Source organism: Papio anubis, chromosome 14, assembly GCF_008728515.1.
Source record: "Papio anubis isolate 15944 chromosome 14, Panubis1.0, whole genome shotgun sequence".
In the NCBI taxonomy this organism is placed as follows: domain Eukaryota; kingdom Metazoa; phylum Chordata; class Mammalia; order Primates; family Cercopithecidae; genus Papio; species Papio anubis.
The window spans coordinates 88,934,625-88,948,649 of NC_044989.1; the positions used below are offsets into that span (position 1 = coordinate 88,934,625).

General features: G+C 40.4%; 1 gene segment (V, D, J or C); it reads right to left on the reverse strand.

Moving 5' to 3' along the window:
* The window catches only part of LOC103877257, an 856,781-nt gene that overhangs the window by 553,318 nt on the left and 289,438 nt on the right, over positions 1-14,025 (reverse strand).

Sequence of the window (14,025 nt, forward strand, 5' to 3'; positions counted from 1 at the left end):
AACATGATTAATTGTGTGGACATCTGTTTTTATGTTTCCAATCTCAGGTGCCAGATGTGACATCCAGATGACCCAGTCTCCATCTTCCCTGTCTGCATCTGCAGGAGACAGAGTCACCATCACTTGCAGGGCAAGTCAGGGCATTAGCACTTATTTAAATTGGTATCAGCAGAAACCAGGAAAAGCTCCTAAGCTCCTGATCTATGCTGCATCCAGTTTGCAAAGTGGGGTCCCATCAAGGTTCAGTGGCAGTGGATCTGGGACAGAATTCACTCTCACCATCAGCAGCCTGCAGCCTGAAGATTTTGCAACTTATTACTGTCAACAGTATAACAGTGATCCTCCCACAGTGTTACACACCTGAACAAAAACCCCCAGGGAAGCAGATGTGTGAGGCTGGGCTGCCCCAGCTGCTCCTCCTGATGCTTCCATGGGCTGAGAGTGTTCCTCAGATGCAGCCACACTCTGATGGTGTTGGTAGAGGGGGACATGAAGTCACCTCTGCACCCTAATTCTTTTCCCTTTCTCAGCCCCAACTACACAGACATAGCAATCCCTCTCTTGATTTACTAAAGACAGAGATCATGACACCTGAGGAGTCCAGTTTATGGCTTCAGTTGGACTTTATACAACACAGAAGAAGCCACTATAGATATTCTCAGCCGGAATTGTCTTAATACGGAGAATTATGGTAAGCTACTGAAGTCTAAATAAAATGTAGAGATGAATCTCTAAATTTAATGTTTTATTTGCATAGAAATACTTCCCAAATGGGACATACAGGAAAATTCAGTGGTCTTCAATATGTTGGAAGAATAAAGAGAAAGTTAGCATTTATAGAAAAAGGGAATATGTTACCTATGGCTCTTTGAAAAAGTTCATTGGCACGACGAATAGTTGCAAGCTGGTGAGCTCATATGGTAAGCAGTGGTGGACAAAGTGAATCGTAGAATTATATCAAGGTATCTCAGAAGTTGTGGATCAATCTGATTTCAGGTTACAAGAAGCCAAAGCAGTGAAGCTTGCAGAGAATTTAGTTACTGAAATACCAGGGATTCGGTGTAGATCCTGCTGCTCACCACACAGAAAGCCAATCACTAAGACAACAAGTATTGCCAAGGAACAGGCTCTAATCAGGTGCTGCAGCTGAGGAGATGGGACAGCATTCACAAATGTGTCTCCTTGACCAACTAAAATTAGGGGTTTACATAGCAGGGGAGAAATGTGGGAAAACAGGAATTATGGAGGGGTTAGAAAGACAATTTGGTCAACAGGAAGCAGGAGGTCAGTTAGGCAATCACAATGGGTGAAGGGTCTGACGTCTCACTGTCCCGATTCAGTGATATGTAAATTTCAGCTCCTTGATAGTATCTGGGAGGCCTGATGGTTGGTTTACTGAAAAAAGAGCTCAGGTAAGACAGATGTAACTATCTTGAGTTTTAAGACTGGGGAAGTCAATTTCTATGTTTATTCAAAAAACCATAAACATTAGTTCTGTGGGATAATAGGGCCTATTTCAGTTGCATTCTAGAAACAATATTTTTCACCCTGAGCGTCTTTCTCCTCTGATTTTTTGTCTTTGTTGGGTATGACAGAATGACCCAATTCCTGTGATTAATGTTCACACCACAGCCTTTCAAAGCCAGGGATATAGTATTCAGGAAAGTTTATATTAGAAACAGGATTCTCTGGTGCTCCCTCAGAAAACAGAACGCATCTGCCCCTGAAGTATGAGCTATTTAACGGTGTGGTTCTCAGTCCTGTCTGGAAGCTTAAGTCTGGGGTTGCTGAAGTTCTCAGTTTCCTAAAGTATCTTTTCAAGTGTTTCTCCAGTCCTCACCTTTGTCTCTGTGCCTGTCTTAGGTACCAATGGATAATATTGAGTCTTCCTTTTCTGACTTCCAAATCTTATGGGGGGATCTCTTATTGGGCAACTCTATAGGACACGAGAGGTAAGGAGGGATATTTACATAAGTTAAAATGATTTTCCCCAAAAAAGGCCATTTAAAAAATTGTATTTGAAGCCACATGTTGACAACACATCCAGCTTTGTTTTCTTATCAATGCAAACTTACATTTGCAAATATTTTCAGGACTGTAAAGCTTGAAAACATAATTATTTGTCCATGGAATGATCAAACACTTCTATAATTAAGTGGAGTAACATTTTCTTGAAAATTTCTACTCATTGAAATAAAGGAATATATTTAAAATGAGTGAAGCTATGTTAGAAATTATTAGACTTAAATTCAACTGTGGGATTTAGTTTGGGAGGTTGATCACTCCTGTGACCTGTCACAAGAATCCTGTGTCATGTTTAGTCAATGCTGTTTAGTGTTGTTCTTAAACAATTGATATCTACAGGCTGAATACAAGCTCAGTGCCCTGCAGAGGAACCACTCAGCAGAGCACTTTCCTGATCAGCCAGATGATTGTGGACATGAGCATCCATGAACATGAAAACAAATGTTTCCTGTTATAAGCCACTGAGTTGTGTATTTAACCAGTTACCAATAATTAATGCATAAATGCTTCCAGATACACTATTTACACATCTACCTATATAAACATATGTATTTTTTCTTAAATTGGTGGTATAAATGTGAATATTTAATAATCAAATTATGAAGTTATTAAGAGAAAAAGAAAATTAAAACTAGTATTTCAATAAAAATTTAAAATTAATCTTATTTATGGAAAAATGTGTGTATATATTTAAGATACATAGAAGTGAATATATATTTACTTGATAAAATGTTGGCTACCAATATATACAGTATTCACATTTATGTACATACATTCTATTATATATGCAATATATACATATTGGTAAAATATCTGAATTATATACATTTAAATAATTGTTGTTACATTCCACAAAAAAAGGGTAGTCTGGACGACATATAATTCATACTCTTGCTACAGAAAATTTCATTGTAACCTTTATTTTTGAAACTTTACCAAATGGTTGTCCTTACCTAAAATATTTTTCCAATCCAGTAGAGCTCCAAGGGTAGGACTAGAGAAAATTTTGACTAATGTTAAATATTAACCATTGCATCCTGTGAAAGTCTCCATTATGTTCATGCCCACAGTGATGATATGCGAAATAGAGTTCTCACAACAATGGATGCTGGATGGAGTCACATCCGTGCCATTGTCAAGGAAGCCCTGGAAATGTAAAAACCATAACAATGAGTAAACTGCAAGGGTTACATCTGATGATCATATTGCCAAGAGAACAGCTATTTAATAATATTGGCTGTTGGTTTTGACAGATCATCAGGCCTTAAAAGAAAGGCAACAGGATGATTTCAGACAAAGTCATTCTGCAAGAGCTATGACTAGAAGTTTCAAAAATGAGCCATAATAGAGAAAAAAAAAGCTTTACAAGTGAGTATTAATTGAAATGCCAGTAAAGAGCAGGGGCTTTTAACAATGAAGATGATTCAACACATGGACTTCAGTCAGTCACCTTTCCCAGCTTTCCCAGAGAGTCTCACAAACCAATGTTATGGAGGTCCGCGTGGGGACTCAATAATATGAGATTCAACTAACTGAGATGTACAGGGCTACTGGCTCTTCTGAACACCTAATTTGCCAAGAAAACAGACTTCTCCAGAACCTGTAACTCTGTACCACACATCAGGGCTCAGACTACCAACTGGTATCAGGTGATTCAAGTGGACCTTGTGTAACATGAGGAGGGCAGTGGTTATTTTACTATATATGAATTTGCCTTCTTTTTCGGTTATGTTTCTGCATAAAATATTATTTGAGGATTTTCAAAGTGTTTTCATCAGAGTCAGGAAGTTCTTCCACAATATGGCTCTGGATCAAGCAACTTATTTAACTAAAAAATGGTAAAGCAAAGTATAGCTCATGCTTTTGTCATGTGCACAGGTGCAGCTTTCCCTATAGACAGGGAAAAAACCATTATCCATCAAGCAAAGCTGGCACACAAACGCTTGTGCTGTTGAATTGCTGTGCTGTCAGATGTGGTGGAGGCTCTGAAACACTAACTGTGATTGGTGCTTTTACTCCCATAAACAGAATATTTATATCTGGAACATGAGCTGTAGACTCATCATTGTTATGTCAACTGAACAGCTTGAAATAGACGATTTCTATTTTCTCAGGGTTGTGGTTTTCTGGTTGATGGTTCTGAATCCAAAGAGTTGACATAGCAATTGTTTAATTAAATTGGAAGAAACGATATGATAAGCACGTGGCCATTTACACTTAATACAATACTGGACAAGCTGTCAACACAGGGCATTAGGGAGTGTGCTGGGGTGGTAGATCTAGCCCATATAAAGCAAGAGCAAACAGAATTGATTTTACATATTTTAAAGAGGAAGTACAGAAAATACAAAACCTAGGGGACCTTCTGGAATGTTTCTATTTATTGCCATTTCCACTGGTAAAACTCAGAGAAGATTTCAACAGTCATCAGGATGAAGTTCTAGGGATCAGTCACGTGAAGCATTATCTGCACTTGGATGTCCAGTGAGACAAAGGGAAGATGAAACACGTAGTGGGATATGGAGGGGTAATCACCAGAGACAGCCTCCTGGTCAGCTTAAACGTTGAAAATTGTATTTTTTCTCTTTAGTTTTATCACTGAATCATTTGGATCTGAGAAAAGTGATAATGGCTGGTTAGGCAGAAAGGTGTTTATTATCATGAATTAAATGGATTGAAAACATTTATGAGTCCAGAGTGGACGTCAGGAATCTCCAAGTACTCCTTTTTGCTATTCCTTGACTCCTCCCCACCCCCATGTTTTCCACAGTCAAGAAAGATACTCTCATTTTATAGGGACCTGGCAAGTGAAGATATTGTGCCCACAGGACGGTGCTGGCTGACTGTGACCCAGACCAGGAAAATGAGCACATTTGAATGAGATCAGGCATTTTCCCTCCCTCGTCTCAATGCAAAACGACTCTGTAATAACACATCTGATGGGCAGTCAGAGAAAGGGGTCAGATTTCTAGCAGCTGACAGTTGATAGCAGAGGTGCTGTCCTTCTGGGGGCAGTAGTGAGAAGAGCCTCTCTCTTTTCTGCTGCTGGAGACAGCTTGATTGTGGAGTCTCAAGCAGTAGGAGCTCCTCCTCAGCCTCTGCCAGCAGTAGGATTCTTGGAATTGTTCTAGAGGCTTTGACTGGAGTCTGTTCTTTAAGGTCTTTAAGGCTTTTCACAAATTGGAATGAATTTAATATCCTCTAGTAAATCACTTTATGCTTCATGGATTTGACATTTGCAACAAGGAATATACACATTCCACAGTGACATCATTCACAGTCTCCTTTTTTCTTGCTAAATATAATGCTTTCCAGGTGTACCTGCCAGAGAACGCCAATGTGAACAACAATCCATGTCACCAAAAATACAAGACAAGCAAGCTCGGGAAAGCCACTGGGTTCTCACCGGCCTGCATTGTCGCCCTGAGTCTTTTTTATTTTTTATTTTATTTTTTGTCACCTTAGTCAAAATCATGAACAAAGTTGCCAACTTTGAATGGAGCCCTTTGCAACGGTAGCCTTGGAATCTGTTCAACAATGCATGTCCAAGGCATTTCTTTAAGACCTGTATAGCCTGCTTGCTCAATGGAAATCCAGGTGTCCACTATTTCTATGCATGCTGACTAGAGTCTGTGGCAAAGTAAAATTGTCACTGGGTGTACCAGACTCAGATATTGGATGCAGAAGTTTTCTGAAGCAGCCACCAGTTGTGCCTCTTTTGAATGACAACTCCTTGCTTGCTGTAGGAAAATCATAGGGCCGGAGTATCTGAGAGCTAGGGCACCAGGCGTGATGCTGCTACCTTAACTAGTCATTCTCACTTTGGTGCCTACAAACACAACCAATAAAACTGGATAGGCCCAACAGATCCAAATTATTAAATAGAAATGATGCAATCAGAATCAGCGCTAAGCAGGATTCTACAGGCCCCATGTGCCCCATGAACAAATGGCAAGCTTGCTAGAAGGGAACAAATGACCCGTAGGGGACAATTTTGCTTCTCCTTTGGCCACATAGAGTCCAACATTCAGAGACATGCCTGTGTCAGTATGGCATGGGGGTCCTGATGATTATACAAAACACATGCCAGTGGGTCTGCTGGGTGTGGCCACCATCCAGCCAGGGGATGGCATCTTTTGACTGACACTGAACATGGACATTCTGCCCATGGGCCATACTACATGCAATGACAGTAGCCATGCAGGCTGCCCCTACACTACATTTTACTCCATTTCCACTAAATCATGGGCCATTGTCAACAACCCAGCCACCTGGTCAGGAAAATAGCAACCGAGTGACTGAACTATTAAAGGATCCCCTGTGTAGGGAAAAGGACTATGGCACTAGCTTGCTTCCTGGACAGCTAAATGTATGTCACTCAGTTAGATTCTGGGGCTACCATGTCCACCTTCGAGAGGAATTTATGTCGTGTTTTTCGATACCACATCAGACTTCACTCTGACCAAGAAACAGTCTCACTGCCCAATCAGTTTGACAATGGGCACACTCTCGTGAAACCCATGGAGACTTTCCATGCAATTACCAACAGCCAACACTGCCTGCTGTACCTGGATAAACATCTCAGGTACCCTAGAAATATAAGTGGAGGTGATCTTGATGCAGGCTCAATGGCTGCAGACAATGGGGTATCTGAAAGATCCCCCTTTCACCTCTTTAGCATCTTATTTTCTTGATCATGGGATCGTGGACTAGGTCACTGCTGTGGGGGGTGTTATCCTCCTGCCGGTGGTAGTAGCTTTCCTTGGACCAGTGAAGTGTACTCTCACTATGGCTTAATAATCTGCATTGAGATTGTGTAAGGCAAGGTGCTTCATCAATATGAAAAGATAAACTTCCACACCAGTTCAAGGGAAGTTTGTGGGCATATGAAATATGCTAGCTTTGCTAAGGGGGATGTCTAGGTGGTGGGGTAACTGCAAGACAGTTCTCCAGTGACCCTGGACTGACTTAGTTCTCTCCACTTTCTTTCTTATTTTAAGAGTTCTCAAGAATAATTGTAGAATGTGCTGGAATTGTAACATCCTGAGATAGAGAAGAACTGGTCAGAACAGCCTACCTGTGCTGTATAGCAGTTTCCTGTAGAATGGAATGCCCTTTAGTACGTAAGTCCTGTGTGTCTTGTTACCCCAGGATATGAAACCCGGAGTGGCTGCTTTCCTGGGTTCCTGAGCTGTGGTGCAAGGTGGGGACACACAGTCAACTCCATCAGCTTCACATGGCTTTCCTGTGCCTTGCGGGACTGACCCATGAGTCCAAGACTTTTGTGTTCCCTTGCTGCTTCTCTGTAAATGATAAGCCCACTTCATGTAACTTGCTGTATACGGTGTTCTATTTTCCAGACTCAAGTACGTTGGTAACCAGTGCACGGTGAACCTACTTCAAAGATGTCATTAACATAGAGACAGAACTGCAGTGGAGGTTGCTGGGAGTACGGACAGATAAAATGGAGGGGGGAGTATTGTTTAAGGGGTATAGATATTAATTTTTATCATATGAAAAGAATTCTGGAGACAGTATCAGTGATAATAGTAGAACATGTGAGTATGCTTAATGCCATGCACTGCACTTTTAAATATGGTTAAAATGGGCAATTTTATGTTCTCTGCATTTTCTATAGTTAAATAATTAACATCTTTGTTATAGTATCGTTAGCTCAGAAGACATTGCTTTATTTTGTAATTTTCTTAGCAAATGTTTATAAATAATCACTTTGTGATGCCATTGTTCACAAATTGTGTGTGCATCTGTGTGTGTGTGTGTGTGTGTGTTTTGTAGACATGAGGTCTCCCTGTATTGACCAGGCTGGCATCAAATTCTTGGCCTTACGTGATCCTTCCTCCTCAGTCTCTCAAAGTGCTGAGATTGCAGGTATGAGCCCAAGCAGCTGTCCATAAGAAACAATTTATAAGACATTTCATAGGGGACTTCTTCAAAGTGCATATTTCATTGCAGCCACCTCCAAAGTCAATCTCCTAAGCCATGTTTCTGTACACAAGTGCACTTCTCCCTCTGTGATGTCACATGCCCTCAGCATGAAGTCACATAGACACATAGGAGAACAAGGCAAGGAGTCAACCCAACTTTATGAGTGGAAATACTGCAAAGATCTGGCATTAATAGGGTTTAGGTGTTGCAGCACGTCTCCACTAGCAAAACACCCTCTGATTCTCTTCCTGGATTGTTTTCTCCAATGTTTTCTAATATGTAATGCTAAAGGTGAGATTAGATTCTTTTTATCCCGAGTCTAGTTGAATGCTATTTCACTCAAAATGTATTGCCTTGGCCGGGCGCGGTGGCTCAAGCCTGTAAATCCCAGCACTTTGGGAGGCCGAGGTGGGTGGATCACGAGGTCAGGAGATCGAGACCATCCCTGGCTAACATGGTGAAACCCCGTCTCTACTAAAAATACAAAACCTAGCCAGGTGTGGTGGTGGGCACCTGTAGTCCCAGCTACTCGGAGGCTGAGGCAGGAGAATGGCATGAACCCAGGAGGCGGAGCTTGCAGTGAGCCTAGATCGCGCCACTGCACTACAGCCTGGGCGACACAGCGAGACTCCGTCTCAAAAAAAAAAAAAAAAAGGATTGCCTTAAGGAGTATGACAATAAATATTGAGTAACGATTGTTACTACTACCAACAGTCCCTTTAGATCTCCTGTTATCATCCTAAATATCATGACTTAGGGAAAATATTTAAAAGGTGGTTAAGGCAATATTGATCCTGTTTTCAATATACTGATACAAGTCAAGCACTCACAGAAGTCAAGAAAATTGTAAGGAAAACATGACCTAATGATCATTAGCCATTCTGGTCACTGTTGAGTGATGATTAAGAAAAATTCTTAAAAACAACTAGCTGAAACATTGAAAACTCTCACGAATTCTGGGTAGAGATGTTAAATGGTACAACTACTTTGGAAAACAGTTTGGCAGAGTATTAAACACTCACTGTAAGACCCAGCAACTGCACTTCTAGGTATTTGCCCAAAAGAAATAAAGAAATATTCATGCAAAGCCTCGTATAATAACATTTGTGGTAGCTTTATCCATAATAGCCCAAAGTAGAAACAGCCCACATGGCCATCAGCAGGTGATGGAATATACTGTGAAATTACTACACAGGTAAACAGTACTCAAAAGTAAAGAGTAACACATCATGAGGACACAGGGCAACATGAGTGAGACTAGGAAACCATTATGCTGCACGCAAGTCACCAGCCACAGAAGAACACGTGCTGTATTCCATTTATGTGAAATTCTTAAAAAGAAAGTGGAATCTATATTAACAATAAGCCGACCAAGGATTTTCTGTTCTGTGAGGTGGAAAGCAAGTTGCATCCTGAAGAGCAGGACAAAACTTTCTGGAATTATATAAATGTTGTGTGTATTGATTTTGCTTACAAGAGTGTATTTATTTATAAAACATTGTTCAACAGTACACTTAAAATCAGTGTATTTGATTGGAATCTTTTTTTTTTCCAATAAAATTGGTTAACAGTGAATAGTGAGTAATTGCAAATCCAATTAAGTAACGTTGTCTTCACATCTTCTATTCTTGCAGTGTACTGGAAGCTACATGAGCCAAAAGTTATTTCTGGGAGATAATCGCAGCCTGACACTAAAAAACTGCGTATCTTCTGGCAATAGCTCCCTTTTCTAGGTATTTTTGGATTTTTCCAAGAATTTAAGTATATTTCATAGGTTAAATCAAAGTGGTAGATTTTTAATACACATTTCTTATTTATATCAACTAAAGTTCTAAGCAATGAAAAGTCACTAAAATTGGTAAAGAATTTAAATATGAGGAAATATTTTTTAAGTTACGGTAAGAGATCCAACGTATCTTATGGTTCATATAAATTTTTCAGAAATTAAAATTACCTATCCAGTGTTCTTATAAAAACTGTAATACTTTTTACAATGTGTGGTCACTAAATGTGTAGATATACAGATGGATTCCATTTGTCTTTTTTTCTTGAGACTTTTTTATATTAAAAACAGATACCAGCCTCTAATTTCTTTGTTTTGTTATATCCATACTAATTTTTGGACTATAGGACATTATGAACTCCTATAACAATTCTGAGAATTTTTTTTATTCACTTGAATCTTTGTGTAATTTTGATAAGTAGCATGCCACTAACTACCAAATATAAAATTGGAGGTTTTCTTTGAGTAACTTTTTATTACAGATTTCTTGTTACTTTTTAGGCAAGAGGTAGGCAGGACTTCACTCTGGACCAGATGTGAGGCTGGCCTAAACAGGAACAGGGTTCTGAAAGGACCTCTCCATAAGACACGCTCACCAATGCTATGACAGTTTACCATTGCCATAGCAACATCCAGAAGTCATACCCTTTGCCATGGCAACACCTGGAAGTTGGGGCACACCACCCACTTTCTAGCTATTTCTGAACAACCCACCCCTTAATTATCACATGATTAAAGGTGGGTATAAATGTGACTGTAAAACTGCCCCTGGCTGCTCCTCTCAGCCCTCTGACTATGAAATACCCCTGCTCTGCAGGAGTAGTCACAGAGTGTAAGACCACTGCCGCTTAATAAAGTTGTTTTCTTCTATCACCAGCTTACTCTTACATTCCTTCCTGAACAAAGCCAAGAACTGGCTTTGCATCAGTATTGAGTCAGCCACCCACCACTAGAGATGGTGAGAGGCAGCATTTGATGTGGCAGTGAGACTGTGGAAACAGCAGAGAAGCTGGACAGCAAGACACAGCACGAGATGGCACTTTATGAGAAGATGGACAGAGCAATCAGCAATGGGCAAGACAGCTATTGGAGACGTGGCAAGACAGAGACCAGTGAGAGAGGGCAAGACGGTGATCAGCGCTACAGCCATCAAAGCTACAAAGTTGCTAACATTGCAGAGCTGTTAACACTGGCCAAAGGCTGTTTTAAGAGCCACCATCTTTCCTGACAGGCAGTGGAGCCCTGGGGATGGGCAAGTGGCCACAGAGTCACTGCTTCATGCAGGCCAGCGGCTCCATGCCCCAGTTCCCCCACAGGAGCCCAACCTACCCAAGCTGGGGAGCCTGGAGAGATCTTCACGCAGGCCCCACGTTAGAGACTGCTTGGCACCATTTTGGTTCCTGCACACCGGTAAGGGTCTCATCTACCCACCTGCTCTATATCGGATGATCCAGGGAATAAGGCCTTTGGCTAGATAGTCCATTTGAAGTCCCCCATAGCACACCTGATGACATCCTGGTTGCTCCTTCTTGTAGCCATTTCTCCTCTGTCATTTTATTTATCCATCAGCCATTTTATCTTATTTTCTGCCCTGATATATACGTTTGGTTTTTACTTTTGTCTTTGGCTCACTGCTAATTAGGTTTGTGCAATTGTTTAAGGCAGGACACTTGGATGTAAGAATTTTCCTGTTCTGTTGACTCTAAGAAGCCAGAGTCACATTGTTCTAGGGCCCCAACCCGGCCTTTGGGGCTCATTGTTGGCCACCCCACTGAGGCTCCAGGATTTTCTGCATTGTTCAGTCCCTGGATATTCCAGGATTTCCTGGCATTTGGTGTGGGGCACTCACAGGCTGATACTTGGGTACTCTGGGTTTTCAGAATTTGGTATTTTTGGTCACTACCTGGATGCTCCAGAGTTTTCAGCCTTGACATTCCTCCTTGGATTGTGCATTGGAGGCTCACGCTACAGGAATCTTGGTTTGCCTTCTCTTGTTTTCTGCCCTAAAGTTATCGTTTTCCATAATGCCATTTTGTTTTCTTATTGTCACTTTATTTACACATTTTCTTCTACACTTTACTTAATAAAAATATCACTTAAAGCCTGGTGGAGTGCCTCATGCCTGTAATCCCAGCACTTTTGGCGGCCAAGGTAGATGGATCATTTGAGGTCAGGAAGACCAACCTGGCCAACATGGTGAAACCCTGTCTCTATTAAAAATATCAAAAAACGAGTTGAACTTAGTGGAACACGCCTGTCATCCCAGCTACTTGGGTGTCTGAGGCATGAGGATCACTTGAACCCAGGAGGCGAATGTTGCACAAGGCCGAGATTGCACCATGGCACTCCAGCCTGAGTGACAGAGTGAGAGTCTGTCTCAAATAATAATAATAATAAATAAAAATTTAAAAATAAAAAATAATAATACTGCTTTAGTCATATTTTGTTCACTAACAAATGCTTATAATCCACTTTCATAATGTCTTGCTACCTCTACCTTCTATGCAGGAAGTGGAAATCTGAGAAGAGGACAATGATGGCCCAGTCACCTTCCCTCTTGTTAGACTTAGAAAAACTTCTGTGTCCAGTAGAAATCCTTGATAGAAATGGGGACAATGGCAATCATCACAGAGGACTCGTCCCTAGGGTTCCTATTAGGTTATTGGAGCAAATCCAAATTCAGCTTAAAGAAAAAGAAACTCATTTTCTATCACAACACTGCTTGGGTTCAACATAAATTCGAACACCAGGAGACTTGTCTTAAACATGGTTCCATACATTATAATACTATTTTACAATTAGACTTATTCTGTAAAAAAGAAGAAAAGTTCTCTTGTGTACACGCTTTTGTGGCCCTCTACTCCCGCCTATTTTTAGCTGCGTGTGGTGGCACATGCCTGTAATCCCAACACACTGGGAGGCTGAGGCAGGAGAATCGCTTGAACCAGGGAGATGGAGGTTACAGTGACCCAAGTTCTCACCACTGCACTACAGCCTGGGTGACAGAGTGAGATTTTGTCTCAAAAAACAAAAACAAAACAAAACAAAACAAAACACGTATCTTTGAATTTTAAACATCTATTTGACAAGAAATTCACAGTTCCTTCTCTTTAAAATAATGTAATGTTTCTTTTAAGAATGATCCTGGTTTGATGCCTCTCTACCCAACATGATAGAAGTGTGGCAAAAATCTATGAAAAATTCCAATTCCCTGTGCCTACAACAACTACCTGGGTTTGAAAATTTCTTCCCTTTCTCTCGTCATTTCTTCAACATCCACTTCCACCTAGTCCATGACTCAAAACAATACTTGTCAGGAAACATTCTGGAAAGAGCAAGAAAGACTTCCTTAGAGGTGTCAGAGATTCCTGTACCACCATCTGATGATCTCTAGAGGGAGATGTGAGTGTGAGGAAGAGCAGATCTTGTAAATCTACCTGCATTCACTCACACTGTATTTCCTAACAACAACCACAGCAACACCTGTAACGTCATAGGACAAGCCTCTACTACTTCCAAGGCTTTTATCTCAGTAAATCTTCTCTACCTCTATCTCAGGCAGCTAGAAAGTTTGATACTCATACAAATAGTACTGTAGCTTTTTGCTCATAATTGGAAAAGCAGGCAAGACCCAAGATAATACAGGCATTCCTTAAGCCAGTTAGCATTCTGTTTTTGGATCACCATTGTACACATGTACCAAGCATATGTCTAAGATAGATGTAAAAATCCATGAAGCAAGAGTTACAATAGCTTGTGTTTTCTATTGTATTGTATTTTCCTCTTACATCGTCTTCTCTTCTTTGTCATTAAAAAATATGTTAAAGTCAGTCTAAATTAATTATTGGATCATAAGTAGATAAAATGTTTTATTTGATAACACATTGACCCATTTGATATTTGATAACACATTGTTTCTTTGCAAGACATAGTCTTCATTGCCAAGATAACAAGATTGACAAAATTACACTGGAGCAAGTCCGCAAGCAATGATGGCAGCTTATCCTCATTGTCCTGCAGCAAGAATTAGATGAAAGATAACAAGGTAGAACAAAGATTATATAAGAAAGAAGGACAGCAACAAGACATGGTAACCTTTTACAGTATAGCATTTTGATAATGGATGATGAGAAGTAATACATTAGACAGGGATGGGTGGGAATGATTGAAGGTCTGAGTACTTTACCACAGATTAAGACCAAATCATTAGGATTTTTAGAATTGTGTACAGGTACTGAAGAAAAAGTCTTAAAATTTAGTTTGACTGTGGA